General features: G+C 40.9%; 1 protein-coding gene across 1 annotated transcript in view; it reads right to left on the reverse strand.

Annotated features, from left to right (window-relative positions):
* Positions 1–23,585, reverse strand: part of LOC145519897 (uncharacterized) — a 347,803-nt gene that overhangs the window by 249,967 nt on the left and 74,251 nt on the right. Inside the window, exons 10-13 of the mRNA XM_081524944.1 lie at positions 11,462–12,287; positions 8,986–9,102; positions 7,070–7,302; positions 5,114–5,212 (exon numbers count right to left, since the gene is read on the reverse strand). The gene's annotated coding sequence lies outside the window, so the exon portion shown is untranslated. The remainder of the gene's footprint in view (positions 1–5,113; positions 5,213–7,069; positions 7,303–8,985; positions 9,103–11,461; positions 12,288–23,585) is intronic.

The following is a 23,585-nucleotide window of genomic DNA, read 5'->3' on the forward strand; positions in this document are numbered from 1 at the left end:
AGCTAACTCAGTTTTACTTATTTTAAATTTTATTACATTAAAGTTAGAGAACACTGTCTGATATTAAGAATTAGAAATATATTGCCATTTTCTTTTTGTCTCTCGTATGTGATTTCTTTTAATGACCAATCTATTCTTTAAAAAGTATGCAGTCTACGTTGGGGTACAAACTTTAATATAAATTTATATGCATATCAATTATTTTACTACTATCTTCTATATTCTAGTATATTTAAATGTTTTTATTTATTTTTTATATTCTAGTCCATTCTTATTGAATTCAATATATCAGTTTCTGTGAGCAGTGATTTTTAAATCTCCAAAAACTTTTAACTTTCTCATTTCTGTCATCTTTTGCCTTATGTACTTTGTATGATTACAGTTGCTGCTGGATATATAAATTGTGGTGGTGGAGAAGACTCTTGAGAGTCCCTTGGACTGCAAGGAGATCAAACCAGCCAATCCTAAAGGCAATGAACCCTGAATATTCATTGGAAGGACAGATCCTGAAGCTGCTCCTCCAACACTTTGGCCACCTGATGTCAAGAGCCTGCTCGCTGGAAAAGACCCCGATCCCGGGAAAGATTGAAAGCAAAAGGAGAAGGGGGCAGTAGAGAATGAGATAATTGGACAGCATCACCAACTAAATGGACAGGAATTTGAGCAAACCCCAGGGACAGTGGAGGACAGAGGAGCCTGGCATCCTACAGCCCATGAAGTTGCAAAGAGTCGGACATGACTTAGCGATTGAACAATGATGACAACAATATATCTATATAAATGCATTTATATAGATTTCTCTCTCTCTCTCTTATTTATGATTAAAAAAAAAACCCTTATATTGTTTCCATTACACTAGGAGATAAATCCAAAAGATACTGCTATGATTTTATGTCAAAGAGTGTTCTGCCTGTTTTCCTCTAGGAGTTTTATAGTATCTGGTCTTACATTTGGGTCTCTAATCCATTTTGAATTTACTTTTGTGTATGGTGTTAGAGAATGTTCTAATTTTCACTCTTTTACAGGCATCTGCTCAGTTTTCCCAAATCCACTTTTTGAAGAGAATGTCTTTTCTTCATTGCATGTTCTTGCCTCCTTTGTTATAGATTAATTGACCATATGTGTGTGGATTTATTTCTGGGCTTTCTATCCTATTCCATTGATCTATATGTTTGTTTTTTGTGCCAATACTGTACTGTTTTGCTTACTGTAGTTCTGTAGTATAGTCTGAAGTCCGGGGGCCCAATTCCTCCAGCTCTGTTTTTCTTTCTCAAGACTGGTTTGGCTATGGGTCTTTTGTGTTTCCATACAAATTTTAAGGTTTTTGTTCTAGTTTTGTGGAAAATGCCACTGGTAATTTGATAGGAATTGCACTGACTCTGTAGATTGCCTTCAGTGGTATAGTAATTTCACAATACTGATTCTTCCAACTGAAGAACATGGTATATCTTTCCATTTGTCTGTGTCATCTTCGATTTCTTTCATCAGTGTCTTATCAGTTTTTGGAATACAGGTCTTTTGCTCCCTTAAGTAACTTTATTCCTAGGTATTTTATTCTTTTTGATGCAATAGTAAATGGGGTTGCTTTCTTCATTTCTCTTTCCAAACTTTCACTGTTAGCATGTAGAAAGCAACAGGTATCTGTGTATTCATTGTGTATCTGGCAATGTTACTGAATTCATAGATGAGCTCTAGCAGTTTTTTGGTGGAATCTTCAGGATTTTCTATGCATAGTATAAGGTCATCTACAAACCATGATAGTTTTACTTCTTATTTTCCAATTTGGATTCCTTTTCTTTCTTTTTCTTCTCTAATTGCTGTGTCTAGGACTTTTAAAATGATGTCAAATAAAAGTGGTGAGAGTGGACATTCTCTTCTTGTTCCTCATCTTAGAGAAAACACTTTCAGCTTTTCAACACTGAGTATATGCTAGCTGTGGCTTTGTTGTATATGGCCTTTATTATGTTGAGGTAGATTCCCTCTATGCCCACTTTCTACAGAGTTTGTTATCATTAGGACCATAAAAAAGTGGGTCCTAATTAAAATTAAAAGCTTTTGCTCAGTAAAGGAAATAATAAGCAAAACAAAAAACAATATATAAAATGGAATAAAATATTTCCAACAGATGCGACTGACAAGGGATTAATCTCCAAAATACATAAACAGCTCATAAAACTCAATGTCAAGGAAACAATCAAAAAATGGGCACACAATCTAGATAGATATTTCTTCAAAGAGATTTAAGATGGCCAAACAGCACATGAAAAGATGTTCAACATCACTAATTATTAGAAGAAATGCAAATTAAAGCTACAATGAGGTATCACCTCACATCAGTCAGAATGGCCAACATCAGTTCAGTTCAGTTGCTCAGTCATGTCCAACTCTTTGTGACCCCAAGAACCACAGCACACCAGGCCTCCCTGTCCATCACCAACTCCCTGAGTTTACCCAAACTCATGTCCATTGTGTCGGTGATGCCATCTAACCATCTCATCCTCTGTCGTCCCCTTCTCCTCGTGCCTTCAATCTTTCCCAACATCAGGGGCATTTTGAGCATTACTTTACAAAGTCAAAAAGCATATAAATAATAAATGTTGGAGAAGATGTAGAGAAAAAGGAACCCTGCTACACTGCTGGTGGGAATGTAAACTGGTACAGCCACTAGGAAGAACAATATGGAGGCTCCTTAAAAAATTAAAAACAGAGCTACCATATTTGGCTTTGTTTTACTAAATAATTTACCTGAACTGAACTGGTTGGTTAAGACATCTGGTTTCACCCAGACTTGCTATATTTCCCCCACTCTGCTTTTCAGGAAAGAGTTACCCAGGCACTTTCACACTCCCCTGCCCAGCAGGCCTAGTAAGACTTCATGATTCAGTTCTCAGAGCTTTATTTCCTTAATCATTTACACTGGAGGGCAGTCTGGAAGAGACCACCCATCCATAATGACTCAGTCTTACCCATTTAATTTAAGATAATTAAGGAGACAGACACAATCTAATTTCATAAATTTGAAAGGGTAAAGGAGTCATACTATCTTCAATGATGATGAAATACAAGAAATACAGAAGAAATATTAGTTTACTCAACTACAGAAATGACAGACAAGTAACCTTAAGATAAAATGCAATGTAATGATCCATTAAAAATTGTGGTGTGGTGAAATATTGCTAAGACTCACCATTAGAAAAGAGAACTTTCAGGAACACTTATACAGAATAACATTTGTGACTAAAAAAAAAAAAAAAACTGGCTGCAAAAAATGAGCTGAATCTTCCTTGCATTCCTATGGTCTGCCTGTCTCCTGACGTTAGCCTTGTGATAGAGTCATGAACCTCATAACACTTTTTGATGGTTTCAAACTCATTATGTTTTAAGTGTGAGATTCATTTCAAGCAGGGTTTTTACTGAAATTTTGCCCCTAGGCAACGGACCATTTATGGGTCACTGGAATCCCTACGTTTCCTGCCCTTACACATATGATCACATAGCACATCTGGCATGAAAACAATTGGCAGTGAGATCTGGTGGGCAGATTTTCTCAACCACAGCATGCCATTTTGGGTATGTGCAAGTAAAAGTTAACTCTGAAGGAAGATCAATACAAAAGTCCTCATAAATTCATATGTTACTATTTATAATCAGTGTTTTGTTTACAGAAATTGAATAGATTCCCTAAAGCACCTACCTTTGTCTTCACTCCATTAATAGAGACTTAATTACTTAAATTTGTCTAAAATTTTATATTTAATTACAAAAAGGAATATATATATATAACATACTAATATGTATAATTTTATATATATTAGTGCATAGTATACTAATATATAGTATATAGATAGGGAGGCCTGGTGTGCTGCAGCCCATGGGGTTGCAAAGAGTCAGACATGACTGGGTGACTGAACAACATAGCATATGGATAATAATTCAATACACATAAATTATTTATTGATCCAGTACCTATATATTCTTATAAAGTCAAATTGAAATACAACTTATAATAATGCTGTACCTTGACCTTGTTATCAACATAACGTATTTACTGTTAGAAAACCTTAAATATCATAGAGCATATGTAAGAAAGTGAGAGGGAGAAAAATTGATTTACATACTCTCCAGAAAAAATCATATTCACATCCTTTCTTGGAGCGCCTTGATCTCTACAAACCCATGTTATCTGTCCTCTGTCCTCCAAGCATGCGGTCACGGGCTGTGGGCGGGGTCTGTACTCTGGGTTTGTTTTGATGAATAAAGAGTTGACTCAAATTCCACATGGGACCTGGCTGAGATTGAGCCCTAGAATCTCTGAAATTGTTAGGATGGAGTGAGGGGTATTGCTAGGTGTGGAGAAAAGCAGCCATCAGTTCCCAAAAGGTTTCTATCTCTATTGTTGAAACCACTAATTCATATTTGGCAGATTGCATTTTCTGGAGGGTGTGGATTAATGGAGATGGAATCATTTCTGAGTGCTGCTGATTCTTTGAAATTCGCTGAGCTGTTTCAGGAAATAAAGAATGGATTGGAGACCTAGGTAACTGAGGAGAGTCGTTCCTCCTCACCACCTCCAGAACCCAGCCCCACTGGGTCACCTCAGGAGCAATGACAAGGGGACATCTGGGACAGCACCTCTGCCTTGGGCTCTGGTGACTTAGTAAGGAGCATACTGTGCAGTGACAACGAAGGGCAGGGAAACACGGTGGACACTACCAGACAGAGGCTCCCTCCTAGGGATGGTCTCAGTCAGACCATTTTATGCACACAAGGGACAACAACTGGGGAAACTTGGAAGCACTTCGGGGATTCTGGAGGGGCAGAACTGGCACCCAGGTGCTACCCTACTTGGAGTCAGGATCATGGGCATTTGGGAATTAAACAAAATTATGACCCCACTTCATCATCACTGGCTGATGAGGTTTGATAATCTGGTGTAAGACTATATACGGTTACTATTTTTCTAGCAGCCACAGTATTTTCAGAACTTTACAAGCGGTAACTGTAATCCTTACAAAACCTTACAGGACAGATATTGTCCCCATTCTAAAAATAGAACTATGGAGGGAGGCTTAGAGTGTTAAAGCAGTTTACATGAAGTCACTCAGCTACTTACATGGCAGGTCTCTCCATTTTCAAAGGCTGGACTTCACTGCCTCACGAGTTCTACACAAGATTTCCATTTCTGGGCTTGATTCCAAGGAACATGGGACTCCTGCAAATCAATGGGCATATTATACTTTGAATCTCACTTAGATGTTCACCTGAGGGATGGCTCTTGACTCAGGCTGGCCAGTCATAACATCGCATGTGATGGCTAAGAGGCTAAAGCTAAGGAGAGGAGCTCTTGTATGAAATGGGGGAGGAAGACTTTCCTAAGGGTGGTGATGGTCTGGGCAGACAAATCTATACCTGTCCACTGTATCTTCCTACCCAAGGAGTGACATGTGAGCTGGGGCTGGTTGGGGGGGGGGGTGTCATATGGGTGAGGAAGACTTCACTGCACCCATGCAGAAGCTTCTGAAGGCTTGCCTTGAAAATGATTCATTGCAATTATTTCCAGAGTGTGAACCCATGAGATGGAGATCACCGTTTCCCTGACAGGAATAGATAACAGCCTTGCTCCTCTCCAGACCTGACACCTGAGACTCATCTCAAACTGACCATCCCTTCCTTCCCCTGACCCGGAAAACAGTCCTCACTGATGGATAATGTGATTGCCAATTTCAAGGACACTGATTCTAATCTGCCTTGTCAGTTTAACCCAGACCGATTTCTTTGTAAAAGAGCTGCTCAGAAAATTGATTTCTCCCAACAATTGTGTAGCAAGCATTTTCTATTCCCTTAAAAGAAAATGCAATAATAGAAGTCAGCGAATGGGGATCTACATAATTTTTATTCCCCCTGTCATAGGCAGTAAGAGACAGAGATTGGTCTGGGGTGACATACACTGTGCATTGCCTACATAGAAGTGGCAAATTTCATTTAGCTTGAAATAAACGGTTAGCATTTATAATTAAACTTTCAAAGGGTTGTCCTCTGATTGAAAAACATTATCCCCTGCTCTTATTTCCAGCTGTATTTGGAGCTGATTGGCTAATTTAGGGGCAATATGCCTTTGATATTTGAGTCTGTCATTCACTTTAACCTGAAACAGACATGCTGAGAAGAGGAAGTTGGGTTGGTGATGTGTTAATTCTTGTTTGTGATTTACCCCCGAGGATCTATAAGGAACCTGCAACTTGTACATTAAAGAATGAAACTAGAGACAGTCACATCTGGTTTCGTGGAAGCCCTGCTCCCCTTAAAAAAAAATAAAGCAGTAACCAAAAATGCTCAGGTTAGTTTGATTATGATGGATAATTTATCATGGATAGAAGGTTGGAGACTAAAGTGTCCCAGAAAGAAAAGCTGAGATTTCAAGAGGGGTTATAAACATCAGTAAATCACTGGAAATATAAAATTATATATAATGGAGTTTCTCAGAAACAGAATGCACCGGGATAAAGCTTTTAAAACTCATTCATGTTTTGCATTTGAAAGGCCAAGTGGCTTTGAACTGCTGTCGGGCACACTGTTTGGTACAGTTTGGGTCTCTCATGGAGTCCAGGTCCTGAAGGAGAAGCGGGGATATGTTGGAGGTAGGAAGTAATCAGCTTCATAAGGGCCATGTTGTGAAATTCGTGGGCCTCTTTCTCTGTTAAAAAAAATATTTAAAAATATGTTTTTGACTATGTTGGTATAAAGACAACATAAAAAAAAAGCGCTAAGTCGTGTCCGACTCTTGTGATCCCATGAGCTGCAGCCTCCAAGGCTTCTCCGTCCATGGGATTCTCCAGGCAAGAATACTGGAGTGGGTTGCCATTTCCTTCTCCAGAGGAACTTCCCAACCCAGGAATTGAACCCAGGTCTCCCACATAGCATATTTATATATTAAAACATTTAAATAAATTTAATAATCAAAACACACACTATTTTAATATAATATTTGTTAAAGAATCAAGACTAATGCCTAAAGCACCCATGATGAACAAAATACCAACATTTTAAATAACGACAGGATGGGTTGTACCTTCAAGCTTTCTGAAGCACCCTGTTGCATCCCTGGACTTCCAGGCAACATAGATGAGGTGCAGGAGAGAGGCTGGTGGTGTGGAGGGAAAGGTCTGGAGTGGAATCCTCGAGTCTGGGTCATAGTCCTGCCTCTTTCTTCCCCACTCAGAGGTGTTGGATATGGTCCAATCTCTTTCTGCCTCATTAACAAGTGATATTTCTGAGCAGTGACGGAGGACTATATTCTTACCACTGGCAGAGCATAAAAGTTAATGGTAGGTGGCACACAGATGAATTTTTTTTATTGTATCATTTTTTTCATCTATTTTAATGTGTGCTTAGTTTCTTATATATTAAAAAATCTGAAACTAGCACATTAAAGCCATGGTTTCACAGATACGACAGTTGAGGACAAGAGTAAATAAAAGGAGAAAACAAAGAGAGAGTTAAAACAATTAACAAATCAGTATCTCTTAACAAAATTGCTGTCAGAAACTCTCAGAGCATTCTCCTAGTGACTTCTCAGTAAGAACTGCTTGGATGGGACAATGACTGAGGCAGGCAGGTTAAGTCACACCTCTGGCTTCCGAGCCTAGCTCCCTCTCTAATACCTCTGTGGCCTAGAGCATGTATATGTAACATGGGGGGCCCTCAGTGTCCTCACTTGTAAAAGGAGATCCCAAATGATTGTACCTACACCAGGGAGCTGTAAAGATGAAATAACTCCTTCAAGGCACGTGGCCCAGACCTGGCACAAGGTAGGAGCCCAACTCATGTGAGCTCTGTTATTACTGTACCAACATATGTACTGACTTTGCTCGAGTGAACCTAAATTTGCCCTTATAGGGAGAAATGGAAATAAAGCTATTTTTAACCCCTATTCTCCACCACTAAAAATTGAAATGCATAAACGGTAAGCCAAGGCAGTGAGATTAGGAAGAACATGGGCTCTGGAATCAGAAATGTTTGATCTTGACTCTGCCATTTGCTAGTGGGTGTCCTTAGATGAGACAGATAATTTAGCTTCTGTGACCCAACTAGAAACTAAGCAAAGTACCAGTGCCTAAAAGAGAGCTCTGAATATTGCTGATGTAAATCAAGTTCACTTCGTGTGGTCTACTTGGCAAATTCATATTTCCCTCCTTCCTCTGCCCTTCCTTCCTCTGCCTCTCGCCTCCCCACCCCCACCTCTACTCTCCCATCACCTTCCCTTTCCTTTCCTAGGTTTTGGTTTTGGTTTTCTGTAACATTCTACACAGTTTCTTATCCAAGCCACCTCAATGTCTTGTCTGCTCTATTTTTTTCTGTTGCCTTTGAGATGCTCCTTTGACTTTAATTAAACTTGTGAGCCTGGAAAATGTATTCAGTTTGGACAAAAAAAAAAAAAAAAAAAAATAGACAAGGCCATTTTTTTTTTTCTTCAGCTTCTATACTCTTTTCAAGCTCTCAATGACTCTAATATCTTATTTCATACACTTCCCCCCCCCCATAGTCAACTTGGCCTCTAGTCAATTTGACATTGTTGTTGTTTTTTTTTTAATGCTAGGGATGAAGAGGCTGATCAGAATGAAAAGTATCCAGTGGCAATCAAAATAAATAGCCCCACATTTTTAGCCCTTCTGAAAATGATTTTTCATTTAAGAGATGCTTTTGACTCTAGTCCAGAACAAAACAAAGCAAGTTCAAAATTTCCTGAGAATCACCGTGTAGTGAAGCCTGGGAATTATTGGGAAAAATCTCTCATGATGAGATTTCCAGTTCATATTTCCAGGTGTGGAAAGCATTTTCCCAGAAGTTTAATGACAGAGCCAACAGGGTAGACGCTTGCCTGATTCAAACAGGTAAATAGATTTGTGGTCTCCCATCACACGTGGGTTTTATTGATTCTACTGTTGTTAGTGACATGGGATTAAGAAGACGTTGAAATGAACTCACCATGCGCAGGTCCTAGAGAGAAAATGCATGACTCACATGGATGGGTCTTGGTGAATGTGCTTGGCTACAGGATTGTGTATCTCCTGGGAGCCTCAGAGCTTGGAAAAGAAGTCATTCCTAAAGAATGGGGCAAACCATTGATGAAAACCCCAGCCTTCACTTAGGAGCACAGGGGAAGACGGTGAGGAATCATGAGAAACAAAATGGACAGCAAAGGAAAGTGAGTTTCCTTTGCTGCATGCCGGGCACATCACAAACAGCATCTCATTTAATCACTTCCAGAGGTGCCGAAGGAAGGTATTTTCTCTCATCACGACCTACCACAACCACCAGCCATTTCACAGATAAGGAAACTGAGATGGCGAGTGTGAACAACTTGCCCAAGTTACACACACCATCTAGCTAGATGGTGATGGCTACATTTGAGATCAGGGTCTGAGGCTTAATGCATGTATCCTTCTACCATCTAACACTATATATATATATATATATATATACTGAAAAAACATTTTTAATAATTGAAGGTTTTTTTCTGTTTAAGGTCAGGAAATAAAAACAAGACCAAAATGGGAACTTACAATTCTACAAAATATTTTGATTGCAATCTGGGTGGAAGATACTGTAGACTAAGGCAAACTCTGGTTCAGTTAGAGTTGTGCCGCTTATGAATTCTGTGACCTTGGATAAGACAGTGACTTTCATGAAGCTCTGTCTCCTCATGCACCCTTTTCGGTTCAGCATCACAACTGGCATGGCAAAGTCCTTCAAGGGGACTTATCATCATAAAGATGACATTCATCACTCCTTAAATGAAAATAAACCAGGGAGAATGATTAACTATGGCAATATCACATGTGTTGTATCTAATTTAGAACTCACCAGAGACTAAAACCACTGTTTATAAAAATACTGTCTGGGTGCCAAGTACTTTCAATGAGATTCCGTATGCACAGGAAAAATACAAAAAGCATGTTTTCCATTTGAATGCCAAACTGGAGAGGTTACCTTGTTAAGAATCCCAGTTCCCTTGTTTATATAAATGTCAGGTGTTTATAAATATAATAATCCATAAATACTGTTTCTACTGAGATCATCTCCTACTCTGCCCATGTCTTTAACATGGTACCAGGAAAAGTGTCAGAACTTGCAAAAACACTTTGAATCTAGGATAAAATATGGGCATATTTTTAAACCAATATAAACACGCCTGAGAACAATGGAGACAAGCCAGAAAAATGGACTTGTCTTTTTAGGAGCTTCCAGCGAGAAGGAGAATCCTCCAGAGGGGCTCTGAACTGGGAGAAAAATGGTTGAAAATGGAACCAAAGATTAATTGCTTCTCCAGGAGCCAAGCCAAGGCCTGGAGGCAGTCTTTGAATATGAGCATCTACTCCAAAGGCCCCTCAAGATGTGTGAGCTAGTGTGATCCTCGCCCCTCCTGGAGTGTGTCTGCACTTCCTGTGTCTCCCGTCCCCCTCAGCTGTGGAGTGGGACTCTAAATGAACCTGTGGAGTGGGACAGGGGACTCCCTTTCAGAGCCAAGTTTTGATCCCAAGAATAAAACTGCGTAAGAAGAAGATAATTCTGGACTTGTCTCGTTAACAACCTAATGGGCTTCCCAGGAGGTACTCGTGGCAAAGAATCAGCCTGCGAATGCAGGAGACATAAGAGACGTGGGTTCAGTCCCTGGGTCGGGAAGATCCCCAGGAGGAGGAAATGACAACCCACTCCAGTATTCTTGGCTGGGAAATTCCATGGACAGAGGAGCCTGGTGGGCTACAGTCCATGAGGCTGCAAAGAGTTGGACATGACTGAGCACAAACGCATTAGCAATCTGCAAACTAAGCCTGACCCTGTCAGAATAGAGAAAACACTGGAGGGGAGACTCTGAATGCCAGCCTAGTTCAACGGTTCTCAAAGTGTGGTGCCTGGACCAGCAGTACCAACATCATTTGGGAGTTTGTTACAAATACAAAATAGGGGGCCTCAGACTTAGTGAATCAGATACTCTTGTGTGGAGTCCCACAGCTGTGTGGTGAGAAGCGCTCCAGATTATGTGATGATGCTGATGCCACTGAAGTCTGAGAACCACTGGCCTGCTTCATTGGGTAAACCCCAGGGCCGTTCCCGACTGACCCTATGCTTCCATTTATGGAATGCGTACTATCCTTTATGCATTTCATTTAGTCCTTTCTGCAACTTTTGTGGTTGGCACTAACATTTTTCCCATTTTACAAATGAGGAAACTGACATCACAGAGGTTAAAGAGATGACTCAAGATCACTCAGCTACTAAGTGGGAGGGTCAAAGTTTAAATCCACATCTGTCTCAGAGTACTCTTCGCATGCATTATGGTCCACTCAGCACTGGAACTCCTGTCCCATTAGAAATACCCACCTTGTAAAAAGGAACTGGAAGAATAAAGTAAAGCCTGACACAGAACAACAGACTGCAGACTTAAAACTTCAGTACTCACCCTTAAACTTATGTATAAACTCTTTACAGCAGTGTTCTACAAAGTGTGTCCCAGCAACCACTGGTTTCACAGTGAATTAATAGATAGTTTTGGTTCCACAGCAGTTAAGTTTAGTAAATAGTGGTTTAAAGTTTCCCAAATCGGTTTCTTAGCAGCAGGGCTTAGTACTGCTGAAGAATGCGGTTAGGTACAAGGTGACTCTCCAAGGACACAGCGTGTACGGCATGTCTCGTCCAATTAGGTATGGAATTCTTTCCTGCTGGAGCATTTCTTGGGTCTAAAAAGTCACAAAACAAGACTTCAGAAGCCCCCACTCTACAGTATGCTTTGGAAAGCAGCATCCAGGTGACTCTTGCTTGCAGGTTCTCAAGGCTGAAGTGGAAACCTCCTCCTCGCTGGCTTTCTGCCCTTGCTACCGATGCTTTCTTTGGCAGGACTGAGGGACATCAGTCCCTCTTCCACATCTTTGCTGTCTGGAGATAGGAAGACCAGTTCTACATTCCCTACAAAGACTTGTTTCTCCAGGATTCAATTCCCAGGGCTTCCAGACATGCATCCACACCTCTACTGCCACCGCCTTTAGGCTGGACTGATGCAGCAGCCTTAGAGCTGGCCTTTCCCCTTCTAATCTGGTTCTTCTTTAACCCCACAGCAGACAAAGCAAAGACACAGATGCTTGTTCTCTACGTCTGTGTCTCCATTTCTGCTTTATACATAAGACTGTCTACACAAATTCTTTCAGCTTTCACATATATATACTAATATATGATATTTGGTTTTTTTCTTGCTGATTTACTTCACTCTGTATAACAGTCTCTGTGGTGGCCTAAATGGGAAGGAAATCCAAAAAAAGAGGGAATATATGTATACATAGAGCTGATACACTTTGCTATACAGTAGAAACTAACATAACATTGAAAAGCAACTATACTCCAATGAAAACTTAAAATATATATAAGAAAATATGTATATATATATAAGAAAATATGTATATAATATATGTGTGTATGCTAAAATGCCTTTGAAGCCAGAAAAAAAGTAAAGATACAGAATGACCCTATCTTGCCTTGGCTTAAAATCCTTCAACGGCTCTTCACTAAACTTGGACTGAAATCCAACTCTCTAAACTGGCCTAAATGCCCTGTGGCCTCTTCCTCCTCTTTACCCCAGGCCTCTGCCCTTCCTGTTCCCTCTGCCTTGATTGCTCTTCATCTCATTTGAAAGGCTGCTTCCACTGACCTCTCAGGTCTGAGTTTCAAGTTTCTTTCTCATAGGCCATTTCAGAGACCCAGCCTAACCTAAGAATCGCGTTATTATCTACATCATCACTGTGTCCTTTCCACTCATGGCACAGGCATGCTTCCTGATTTCATGTTTGTGTAATCATTGATTTAGTGTCTGTATACCCTGCTCAAAAGTAAAATTATTTGCATAACCAACAAAGACCATTATGCCCTGTATATGGTAGGTCTCAAAATTTTTGGATCAGCTGTTGATCTCCAGACCTTTCATATCCTTTATTTCCACCTTCTCAGATCCTGGTGTGTTCTTTCTGGGGTGGGTTAAATGGAACCGTCACCTCCCATGCTCTGGATATCATACTTCCAACTAATGTGAAGCCAAAGACCAAATTAGCTTTTCCAGTGGCCATCTCCACACTTGGGCTCACATCAGACTTACATTAAGTCTTCAGACACACCGCGCTCTTTCCATATGTGTTCTCCTGTGGTATGATGTTCCCAGGCTAAACATATGCTCTAAATCCCCAGGCCTCAGCACATGTCCTCCGTCTCAACATCTGTCATGCGCTTCTCTTTTTTTCAAGCATGAAGTCAGGGCTCACACCTATCAGAGTCACTGATAACTTGCACAGAATTAGGTTGAGGACTGAGCACTGGGACCTTGTGACCCAGGTCCTTGGAGGCATCCCACTAGCTTAGCACCATCCTTTGGTGATAGTTCTTCTTTCAGCTGAGGGCTAATGGTGGTGTTTCAGACATTGTGTGATCTGATGAAAGGCGAGCTATTCGGGCAGATCATCTGCATAGACAGACACTGACGGGCCTGGTTTGAACAGAGAAACAACATCCCTCCACCATCACTGGCACTTTCATTTCACCCATTTTAGGTTGCACATCTCCTTTTCTGCTGCCTATCTTGGGACATATATCCTGATCTGGACCTTTCCGAACTAAGTGGATTTTCTTCTTCCTCATAATCTTTTTTAAATTTAAAATACTCTCTGTATTGCCTTAATATTTACCATAGGAACTGGATTAAACTGAAAAGGAGGAATGTAGTGTGATAGCTAATGATTCATACTTAAAATTGCAATCTTTAGATCCAAACAGAACTGGGTTAGAATTCTGGCTTCATCAATCATGACATGTGAATCCAGGGAAGGTATTTAACCTCCTACAAGCCTCAGGATCCTTACATACAAAATGACCAGTTCAAATGCTCCTTTCAGAACTGGGGCAAGGATCAAATTGGCACTGTGCTTGGCAGGATAAAAGCGGGCTGGAACTGTTGTTTCTTCCTATTATTACTGATTGATCTCTGCTATGTCTGTCTTTCATAGCTAGCTGCTCTTCAAGAAGAGTCAAACTTTCTGTGGCAATCAGGGCTAGTAAATATTTTAGGTTTTACAGGCTATATGGTCTCTATTGAAACTACTCAACTCAGCCATTACAAGACAAAGATTTCCACACACAACACATAAACAAATGAACATGTCTGTGTTTCAGTAAAACTTTCCTCACAAAAGCAGGATGCAGGAAGAATTTGGTCTGCAGGTCGCCAATCCCTTGCCCTAGGACATCACTTTAGTTGCCTATCTGATTGCTTTGGAAATTGGGACTCCCAGCTTCCAAACCGCTTGACCTTTGGCGTGGGGGGAGGTGGGAATCCTTGTCACCATGATCATGCAATTTTCAGTTTTATCAGATGAAACCTCTGTGTTGTTGGTGGGAAAGTGTGCAGATAGTTCAGGAAGAATGACTCCAGTCAGCCAAGAAAATACCCTTCTTGGGAAATATCACGTAGGCAACAAAACCAGTCTGTGGAAGGAGGATAGGAAATCTGTTCACTCAGCTGAAATGATAAGGATAAGGTCCTGCAGCAAATGCAAATCAGAAGAGATTCTAACAAGTAGCAGTTTGTGAAGAGGAAGAAGTCTGAGGTAGCTTTTAGGTTTCTTGGTGGCTCTACATTCTCTCTATTAATAATGAGGGTTACCTTTGGCTGCTTGTAGCTGAAATCTGATTATAGCAGCTGAATTAATTCTCTGAATTGAATAGAGATTTAATACTGATAACCTAATGGGAAGTCTGGATGTAGCAGCCCAGGGAGGTATAGCTGGACAAAATTTCCAATATCTTGGCTCCTCCTAGCTTCCTGTCCTGTGATCCTTAGAATAATGACTTGACTTCATAGTCACAAGAAGGCTGCTGTGCCTCTAGGCATCAGCTGCAAATTTCAGGCTGGAGAAAGGAAAAAGAGCAAGGAGCAAAGGCCTGTTAGAGCTGTCTGTCCCAGGGGCCTTATGCATGTGGCAAGGGAGTCTGGAGCAGTGAGGGATTCTAACTGGATACACTGATACTTCAAACAAATCTAGGATTCTCCTAATGAGGAGAAAAGAAGGGTAAATTTGGGGAAGACAACAGCAAATGTTTGTCAAGTTCTCCAAAATGGCAAGTCTGGGCAGCCTGGTGGCCAAGAGCACGGCTTTAAAATCAGGTTTTCTCAACCAGGTTTCCTCACTTCCGAAGGGGAATCACAGTATCTCTCTTATAAGGTTGTTCTTAAGATTAGATAAAACAATTCATGTAAAGAACCAAACATTATTATCATTATTAGTCATATTGCTACTATCCCACTGCCTTCAAAAAATTGCATTTTTATTTGAAGTAAATTGTCTGCTTCCATAATAGCTGCTGCTAAGTCGCTTCAGTTGTGACCGACTCTGTGCGACCCCATAGATGGCAGCCCACCAGGCTCTGCCGTCCCTGGGATTCTCCAGGCAAGAACACTGGAGTGGGTTGCCATTCCCTTCTCCAGTGCATGAAAGGGAAAAGTGAAAGTGAAGTCGCTCAGTCGTGTCCAACTCTTAGCGACCCCATGGACTGCAGCCCACCAGGCTCCTCCATCCATGAGATTTTCCAGGCAAGAGTACTGGAGTGGGGTGCCATTGTCTTCTCCTCCATAATAGCAGTGGACCTATTTAAGGAGACCTATGAACCTATGAACCTATTTAAGGAGACAGTACTGTCACCACATAACCCCTTAGCTGTTTTGACTTTCAATATGAAACAATAGAGGATGCCTGAAAGCACTAATTCTGTTTACAAAAGACTCAAGGAAACATTTGAACCAGGTTCTGAAAAATGAGTAAGAACTTGCCAGGCAGAAAGGAGGGAACCAGAGAGAGCATTCCAGAAAAAAAGGGACCATCATGTGCAAAAGCCTGGTATCAAAAAAGAGCATTCGGCTTCATTCCATCACCAAGTGGCAACCACTTCTAACTGCAGAGTGTCAGTGGGCTTTTCCCAACGGTTCCAAAGGCATGACTAGAGGGTTATTAGGCAATTACACTGTCTCTACGATCAAAGATGAACTCTTTATGAAAGGCTTATGTTTGTCACATGAAGATAAGCATAAATTTGGGGCCACCCGTTCAGAAGCTTTTAGACTGTATTTTATTCTGCACTTGCTATTCCTGTCCTGGAGTCAGTTCTCTACAATTACCTTCACGTTGCGCCATTCTGGTAACTTCTGAAGTAGGTATTATAATCCCCATTTCATGTGTGAGCAATCTGGAGTTCAGACAGGTTAAACCATTGCCCAATTCACCCAAGTAAGAGCATTTGAACCTCTGCCCATTCTCTCAACCACAAATTTGTCATCTTTCCAGGCAAGCCACCTATCTCTTCTGTCATCATTTTTATATCATCTTTGTGTAGGAAATGGTAGCAAGGCTCCTCAAGATTTAGAACTTTAGGGCTAGAAGAGCCCAGAGCTGCCCTCTCTAATAGGATGGATAACTAGGTATATGTGATTACTGAGCACTTGACTGTGGCCGTGTGGCTATTCTAATTGATGAGCTGAATTTTGAATTTCATTTTAGTAAATTTTAGTTTAAAAACTGACACTCATTTCAGATACTGGAAAACTTTTAAGTTTGGAATAACCTGGGTATAGGGATCTACTTTTTCACCCATAAAATTTATGAAATTAAATATATATAAATATGACTAATGAAAATTTAGCCTCTGAATTGAGGTGTGCTCTAAGAATAAGACACACCCTATATTTCAAAGATGTAGTGCAAAACATAATGTGTCATTAATAAATTTTACTTTGATTCCATGTTGAGATGTTAATGTTTTGGATACATTGGGTTAAGTGGAATGTAGTATTAAAATTGATTTAATCTATTTTTTTTACTTGTTAAAATGTGACTACTAGAAAATTTTAAATTACTTACATGACTTCTACTATAATTCTGTTGAGTAGTACTGTTGCAGAGAATACATCTCACTTTTCAGGTGAGGAAAGCTGGTTTGTCTCTGTTTCAAAGAGAAGTTGACCCTTGGACAGGAATAAACTCCACTCACACCTTTGTCTCAAACAGCACTACCCTAGGAAAGATACCATGCTTCCACGGACCCACTTCTCAAAAACTGATAGAATTCTTTCACACTCCAAGTGTCTATGATCCCATGAAAATCTTTAGAGTTCCACAGATATTAATCATCATAGGTCTACATAAGGAAAGTCAGAATTTAAGATGTAATATAGAAAACTGCCTGGTAATGAGTTATGCTAGTATTACAGACTTGATTCAAAAGCTAAATCCATTATTAATTATCCTTATTGGATACACACACACACATACATATTACATATGACTCTGTTCTTATTTCTGCATTTTAGATAGGAAAACTGATTAACTTGCCTATGGTCACTCAGATAGTAAGGGGTAGGTCTGGGACTTAGGTTGTATGTAGTCCGTTTGATCCTAAAGGCTGTACTGGTACCAGATACCCTGTCATGTCAGCAAGAGATCCTACACAGCAAGCCTCTTCAAAACACCCTTTCCTTTTAGTATTCAGCTGTGCACCAAAGGACCACATCTGGGTCTGTGCCAACATGAGTCTAGATGCCCTGAAATCTGTACAAGGTTTCAGGGAATTTCGAGGTGGGAGGTTATGAATTAGCCTCTCAGACCAAAGGGAGGGCTGCCCATTTGTTAATTTGATTTTGTTTAGGTTACTGAGCCATGATTCATCCTTAATTGCATTGTTTCAAATGACTAAATTGTCTAAGTATTAACCAACTGCTAAGTGGTTGCCCAGCCTTAGTTTAACTAGGACATCTTCAGTTTAGGAGTTGTTAAAATCAAAACACTATTGGCCCTCCACTGGTACTGGGTAATCTGACCACCGGCTGATGGCCCTGGAGCCTCAGGCAGCAGAGCTCCAGCAGACAAGGAATGCATCCTTTGGGTCACTTTGGGCCTCCCCCTTTATCTGGGGTTGAAGATTCCCATAGAAGGAATGCCAGAGGACAAGCTTATATGATTCAACAGCTAGACCTTCCTTTGAATTGTGGGTATTTGCAATGTGCTTCACCAGAAACATTTTGAAACACAATAAAGCACAGTTAGACTTCCAGATTAAAGGTACTCTCAGAACATACTCTACTGGGCCTCGGATTTCTTACTTATCAAATGGGAATAAGGAAGTTAGCTCTACCATTTACACCTCAAAGTATATGAGCAGGTAAAATGAAATAATCTCTTAAAATGGGCTTTTGAAACGTTTTTCAGACAGCTTTTCAAAACAAACAAAAAATATGATTGGCTGAATACTAGTCTTTTCTAGCACTTTTGTAGATGTCAGTCTTTGAACATGGAGTTCATCTATGTTAAACTCCATATCACATTTCCAGCCCTATATTTAAAACAAATAATTTCAAAGTATCCCAGCAATGTGTTAAAGACTATCAGGAACTGAGAAAGGATGTAAACCTGGGCTCCATATATGGTTAAGTTTCCAGAACACATAGGTTGAAGGGGAAAGAAGTTATCATGGGAATGATGGTACCAGATCGACACGCAAGCTTGGCTTTAACTATAGTTTGAGAGGATGGCACACCCCACATCTTAGATCAATGCTTCTCACACTTTATTGTTGTTGTTCAGTCACTAAGTCATGTCCAACTCTTTGCAACCCCATGGGCTGGAGCACACCAGGCTTCCCTGTCGTTTACCATCTCCCAGAGTTTGTTCAAACTCATGTTCATTGAGTCAGTGATGCCATCCAACATTTTAACACTTTGGCATGCATGAAAACCACCTGGAGAACTTGAAAAAACAGATTGCTGGGCTTGGTGTCTGAAGCTTAATGCAGTGGGTCTGTGATGATGCTAGAGAAAAGCCAGGATGATGATGCCGTTGGTCCTCAGACTGTACCTTGGATAAGACTGTTCCAGGTGAGTTATTCTAATCAGCCTCAGACCATTTATCTACCTGGATAGCTGGCTAATGCCCCCCAAGATGCTCTTATCCCAGAAATAGCCAAGCTCAAACTTCTCCCTTTCCATTTATCTCGAGTGAGTGCAATGGCCCCTTGAGTAATCTCCCTGTCTGTATGCTCTTACGACCGCACATAAATTTACTTAAAAATAAGCACAGGCGCGAACATGCAAGAACCCATTTAACAGGAAGATGGACAGGTTTCAGAATAATGTTCTTGTACTACAAATACTCCCACCCCAGTATGGATTGTGGAGGGCTTAGAAAGGGAAGCTGGGCTGGATAGTCACAGCTGTGAGCAGGAAAGGGAGAAAGCCTCCGTCACTCCACCAGCTCATAGTCGTTCGTCTGCACATTGTGAAACGGCAGTGAGCTGAACGGCCGATCTGTGAAACAGCCCTTCTGACTCCTTCCACATTCTGACTCTTGAGTCAGACGGCTGTGTTGCAGACACAGACCATTCTTAAAGGCAGAACATCTGAATGGGGCAGGAAAGGGGCTGACCACATGTACGGGTGGCCTGCTCCAGCTGTCTCGTAGGATTGAAGATATTTCCTTCTGGAACGTCAGAGCAATCTGAGCATGGTGCAAAATGAGTTTTATTTTGAATCTGAATACAAGTAAATGTCCTTAATTTAAGTTGGAAACACGACTTGCCATCAAAAGACTATGACAATAAAACTTGATGAGGAGGATGGCATCTAGGAGACATTGCAGTAAATTATAATTGTGTTAGCAACATCAAGCAAGCTTATGGTGGAGCATCTGGCTATTGGTTGTTTTAATTCAATAAGTACTAATATGCATATCGAAGTTCATTCACTATCTGGATTAGTGCAGTATCAGATTAGCCTAAATAGCACTAGACTAATTTAATACAGAAGTATTAACTCAGGGGATTTCTTTCAAGGCTAGGTATATATCCATAGCAATTTAATAGGTTATTGGTCTGAAACAGTGAATGTGGCACCAATGTGCTACCCTCCCAAAATGCACCCTAATAGACATGGGTTTCTCTGATTCCTGCTATGGATGCAGGGCAGCCATTGTACAGACAGAGGATAAAGTCTTGGTCCCCCACAGATGAAATATTCTGTGTCTCCATCACTGTCAAGCTCCCTGGTATTGTTGATGATCTGTTTTGCGTACCTTTCTCTCTTGCTCAAGGGGAGTCAGAAGGAATGGTTAAGGTCCTTCCCAACTCCCAGAGTCTAGGATTGAAAAAAGGTGTAGTGTGCCTGTTATATTCCAAGAGAGGAGACGATTTCACCCTTCTGCGCTCCCTGGGATACCTGTGGGACTAGGCTTGCATCTCATTTAAGTGGAAAGGGACAAGCATGACTGAAAGGAAAATGTTGGTCAGGGTCAAGTCAATGTCAAGGTCCTAGAAGAACATAGGAGGCCAATACAGTTTTCCTAATACAGAAGCTTGCTGGCCTGTTCCCTGGAAGGCCTCTGCCCTTCTGCCCCTCCCAAAACACAGTGTGAGACTGAGGCTCAGAGAGAGGCCATGCTGGCCTTGACGATGAGACAAGGCAGCTCCTGCAGTGCCTGCCTTCTGCGGGCTTCGTCTCCCACACAGACCCTGCACATCTCCTTCTTCCAGGCCCCTGCCCCTGACCTTGGTCAAGCCTTCATCAACTCCTGCCCAGGCTTTTGAAGTTGCCTTTTGACTGGGTGTCTCTGCCTCCAGTGCTTTTCCTTACAACCCAGCTTCTGCCCTGCTGCATTATAACCATTTACTAATACAGTTCTGGATTCCATATATGTGCGTTAATATACGATATTTGTTTTTCTCTTTCTTACTTCCCTCTGAATGCTCTAGGTTCATCCACTTCACTAGTGTGTGTGTGTGCGTGCGCGCACGTGCATGCGTGTGCATGTTCATTTGTGTCTGACTCTTTGTGACTCCATGGACTATAGCTCACCAGGATCCTCTGTCCATGGAATTTTTCAGGCAAGAATACTGGAATGGGTTGCCTTTTCCTCCTCCAGGGGATCTTCTGGACCCAGGAATTGAACTTGCATCTCTTGTGTCTCCTGTTGGCAGGTGGGTTCTTAACCACTGAACCACCTGGGAAGCTCCCCCACCTCACTAGAAATGACTCAAATTCATTCTTTTTAAGGCTGAGAGATATTCCATTGTGTATATGTACCACATTTTCTTTCTCCATTCATCTGTTGATGGACATATAAGTTGCTTCCATGCCCTAGCTATTGTAAATAGTGCTGCTATGAACACTGGGGTACATGTCCCCTAATTAAAAATAAATTTAAAAAAAAATGAAAATATAGTTTTGAACATCTTTCTCCAAAGCTTTCCATGGCTTCCCACTGCCTATAGAACAAAATCCAAATCTTTATGATTTCTAAGGCCCCGATTATGTATCCAGTTCCCTCCTCAGCCTCTTACCTCCCTCTAAGATACACACATGTTCTTCTGCTTTAGTAAATTCAGAGGTTTTCCAATGTACAAACAACATGACCCATGTCTGGGCCTTTGACTGTCTTGGTTCCAGCTGCCAAAGAATTTTGTCTTGTATGCCGATGGATCACTATTCAAACTTCAAACCTAAAGTCAGATTCTCTCTTCTCCAGAATATTTTCCCTATGCTACCCTTTTAGAGTTAGTCACTTTCAGCCTTCTCTTCTGCTTACATACGTATTTGTCTGGCCTGCCCCATAGACTCTGTAGTCTTATGGAAAGGGCCTTGTCTAGGTCATTTCTCAGCAAATCTAGCACATAAAAGGCTCATAGTAAATGTATGAAAGTACAAAGCCCTATATCTGCCTCCTAGAAATTATTCCTACATGCCTTGTATGGGTTTCAGTTACTTCCCATGATCTCCTGGACATCATCTGTGTTGAATATCAAAATCTATTAAGGCAGTCCCTGATGGCTGTTCAGAGGTATTCAATCATGGTTAGGCAGAATCTCTGAGATTATGAAATGAAAAGTTTTGTTATACAGAAAATACCTCAGGATAGTTTCCAACATGAAAAAGGCTTTATGGTCACTGTGTATTATTAATTATTATCAAAACATTGACCTTTGACTCTATATGAGACATGAGGGCAGTGTAATATTGTGGCGAATACTGAAAGCTAGGTAGGTCATTCCCAATGACACTGCCTGACATTGAATCACAGCTTTGCCATAGCATTCTACCTATGTGACCTTGGCCAACTTATTCTACCTCTACAAGCCTGTCTCCTCTTTTTAAAAATGGGGCTATAATAGTATCTCCTTCAAGAGTTTTTCTGAGTAATAATGATATCATGTATACATAAAACAGAAGAGGGCTTGCCACCTATTGATGCTAAATACTAGTTGTTGTTGCTATTATTAATTATTTTGGCTATCATCATCACTAATATTTTCAGCTCATTCTAAACTGATGCTCCACACATATATGACTATCTTAGCATGGATAGTTACAATACTCAATTAGAAACATCCCCAATGGGCAATTTGCTAAATACCACACCACTTGATTTATTTCTAGTCTCTCATACCACTTAATTATCTACAGTCTTAGTCTTTCATATATTTGTATCTTTGAAAAGTTATCAGTTGTTTCCAAATAATACTTTTGCCTCCACAAACCCATACAAGTTTAAGTGAGAGGAATGTTAGCAACACTTAGTGGCAGGTGTAGGAGATGGCATCTGAACCTACCTCCCTCTCTGTACCCAGGGCAGATACTGATAATCAATCATGGTGCCCTTTCCAATGACCCCACATGACAGTTTCCCATCCTTCCAACCCAGTGCTCATCAATAAGAACTGACATCTGTTTGCCATCCCCTTCCCAGTTCTCAGGGGCTCCCAGGTGGCACTAGTGGTAAAGAACCCACCTGCCAATGCAGGAGACATAAGAGATGTGGCTTTGATCCCTGGGTCGGGGAGATCCCCTGAAGGAGGCCATGGAAACCCACTCCAGTATTCCTGCCTGGAGAATTCCATGGACAGAGGAGCCTGGCGGGCTATAGTCCATAGCGTCGCAAACAGCTGGACATGATTGAAGCGACCACGCACGTTCCAGTTCTCAACCCTCATGTTCTAGTTCCCATCCGCTTCTTTTTTATGGCTGTCATTGCATAGAACTTCTACTGGTGGCCCTTGGGAAAGGACCATGCTGAAGGCTGAAGTTTTCCCTTCTCCTTTAGGAGTCTTCAGTAGCTAAATATAATAGATTGGAGTTTCAATAGAAGACTGACTTTCTTCTGTTGAGATGATATATCTGTTTCTCCTTTAACTCAAAGAAAACTCAGCTCAGAATCTAGTTCAGCCACTTTTCTTCATTAATGAGTCCAAAAGGAGATGGTTTGGGCTCATTTTCAAGTTTATGAGACTGAGTTGAGCCCATAAATGCCATCTTAATTCTTAAAACACTGGAGACTAGGCAGCAGAGTTTTCTCCCTGGGTATGAAATTATCAGGTTTCTAATAGAGAAAGAAGCCTGTTTAGAAAACTTTTACACAAATGTCCCTTATCTTTTCTGAAAATTATATCTTCATGTGTGGAAAAGTCCAGTGCTCTGAAAGAGCCACTGATATCTCCAAGTGCTCGCCCCCACAAGTCAG

Source organism: Giraffa tippelskirchi, chromosome 9 (assembly GCF_054371585.1).
Source record: "Giraffa tippelskirchi isolate mGirTip1 chromosome 9, T2T-mGirTip1v1.2.pri, whole genome shotgun sequence".
Classification (NCBI taxonomy): Eukaryota; Metazoa; Chordata; class Mammalia; order Artiodactyla; family Giraffidae; genus Giraffa; species Giraffa tippelskirchi.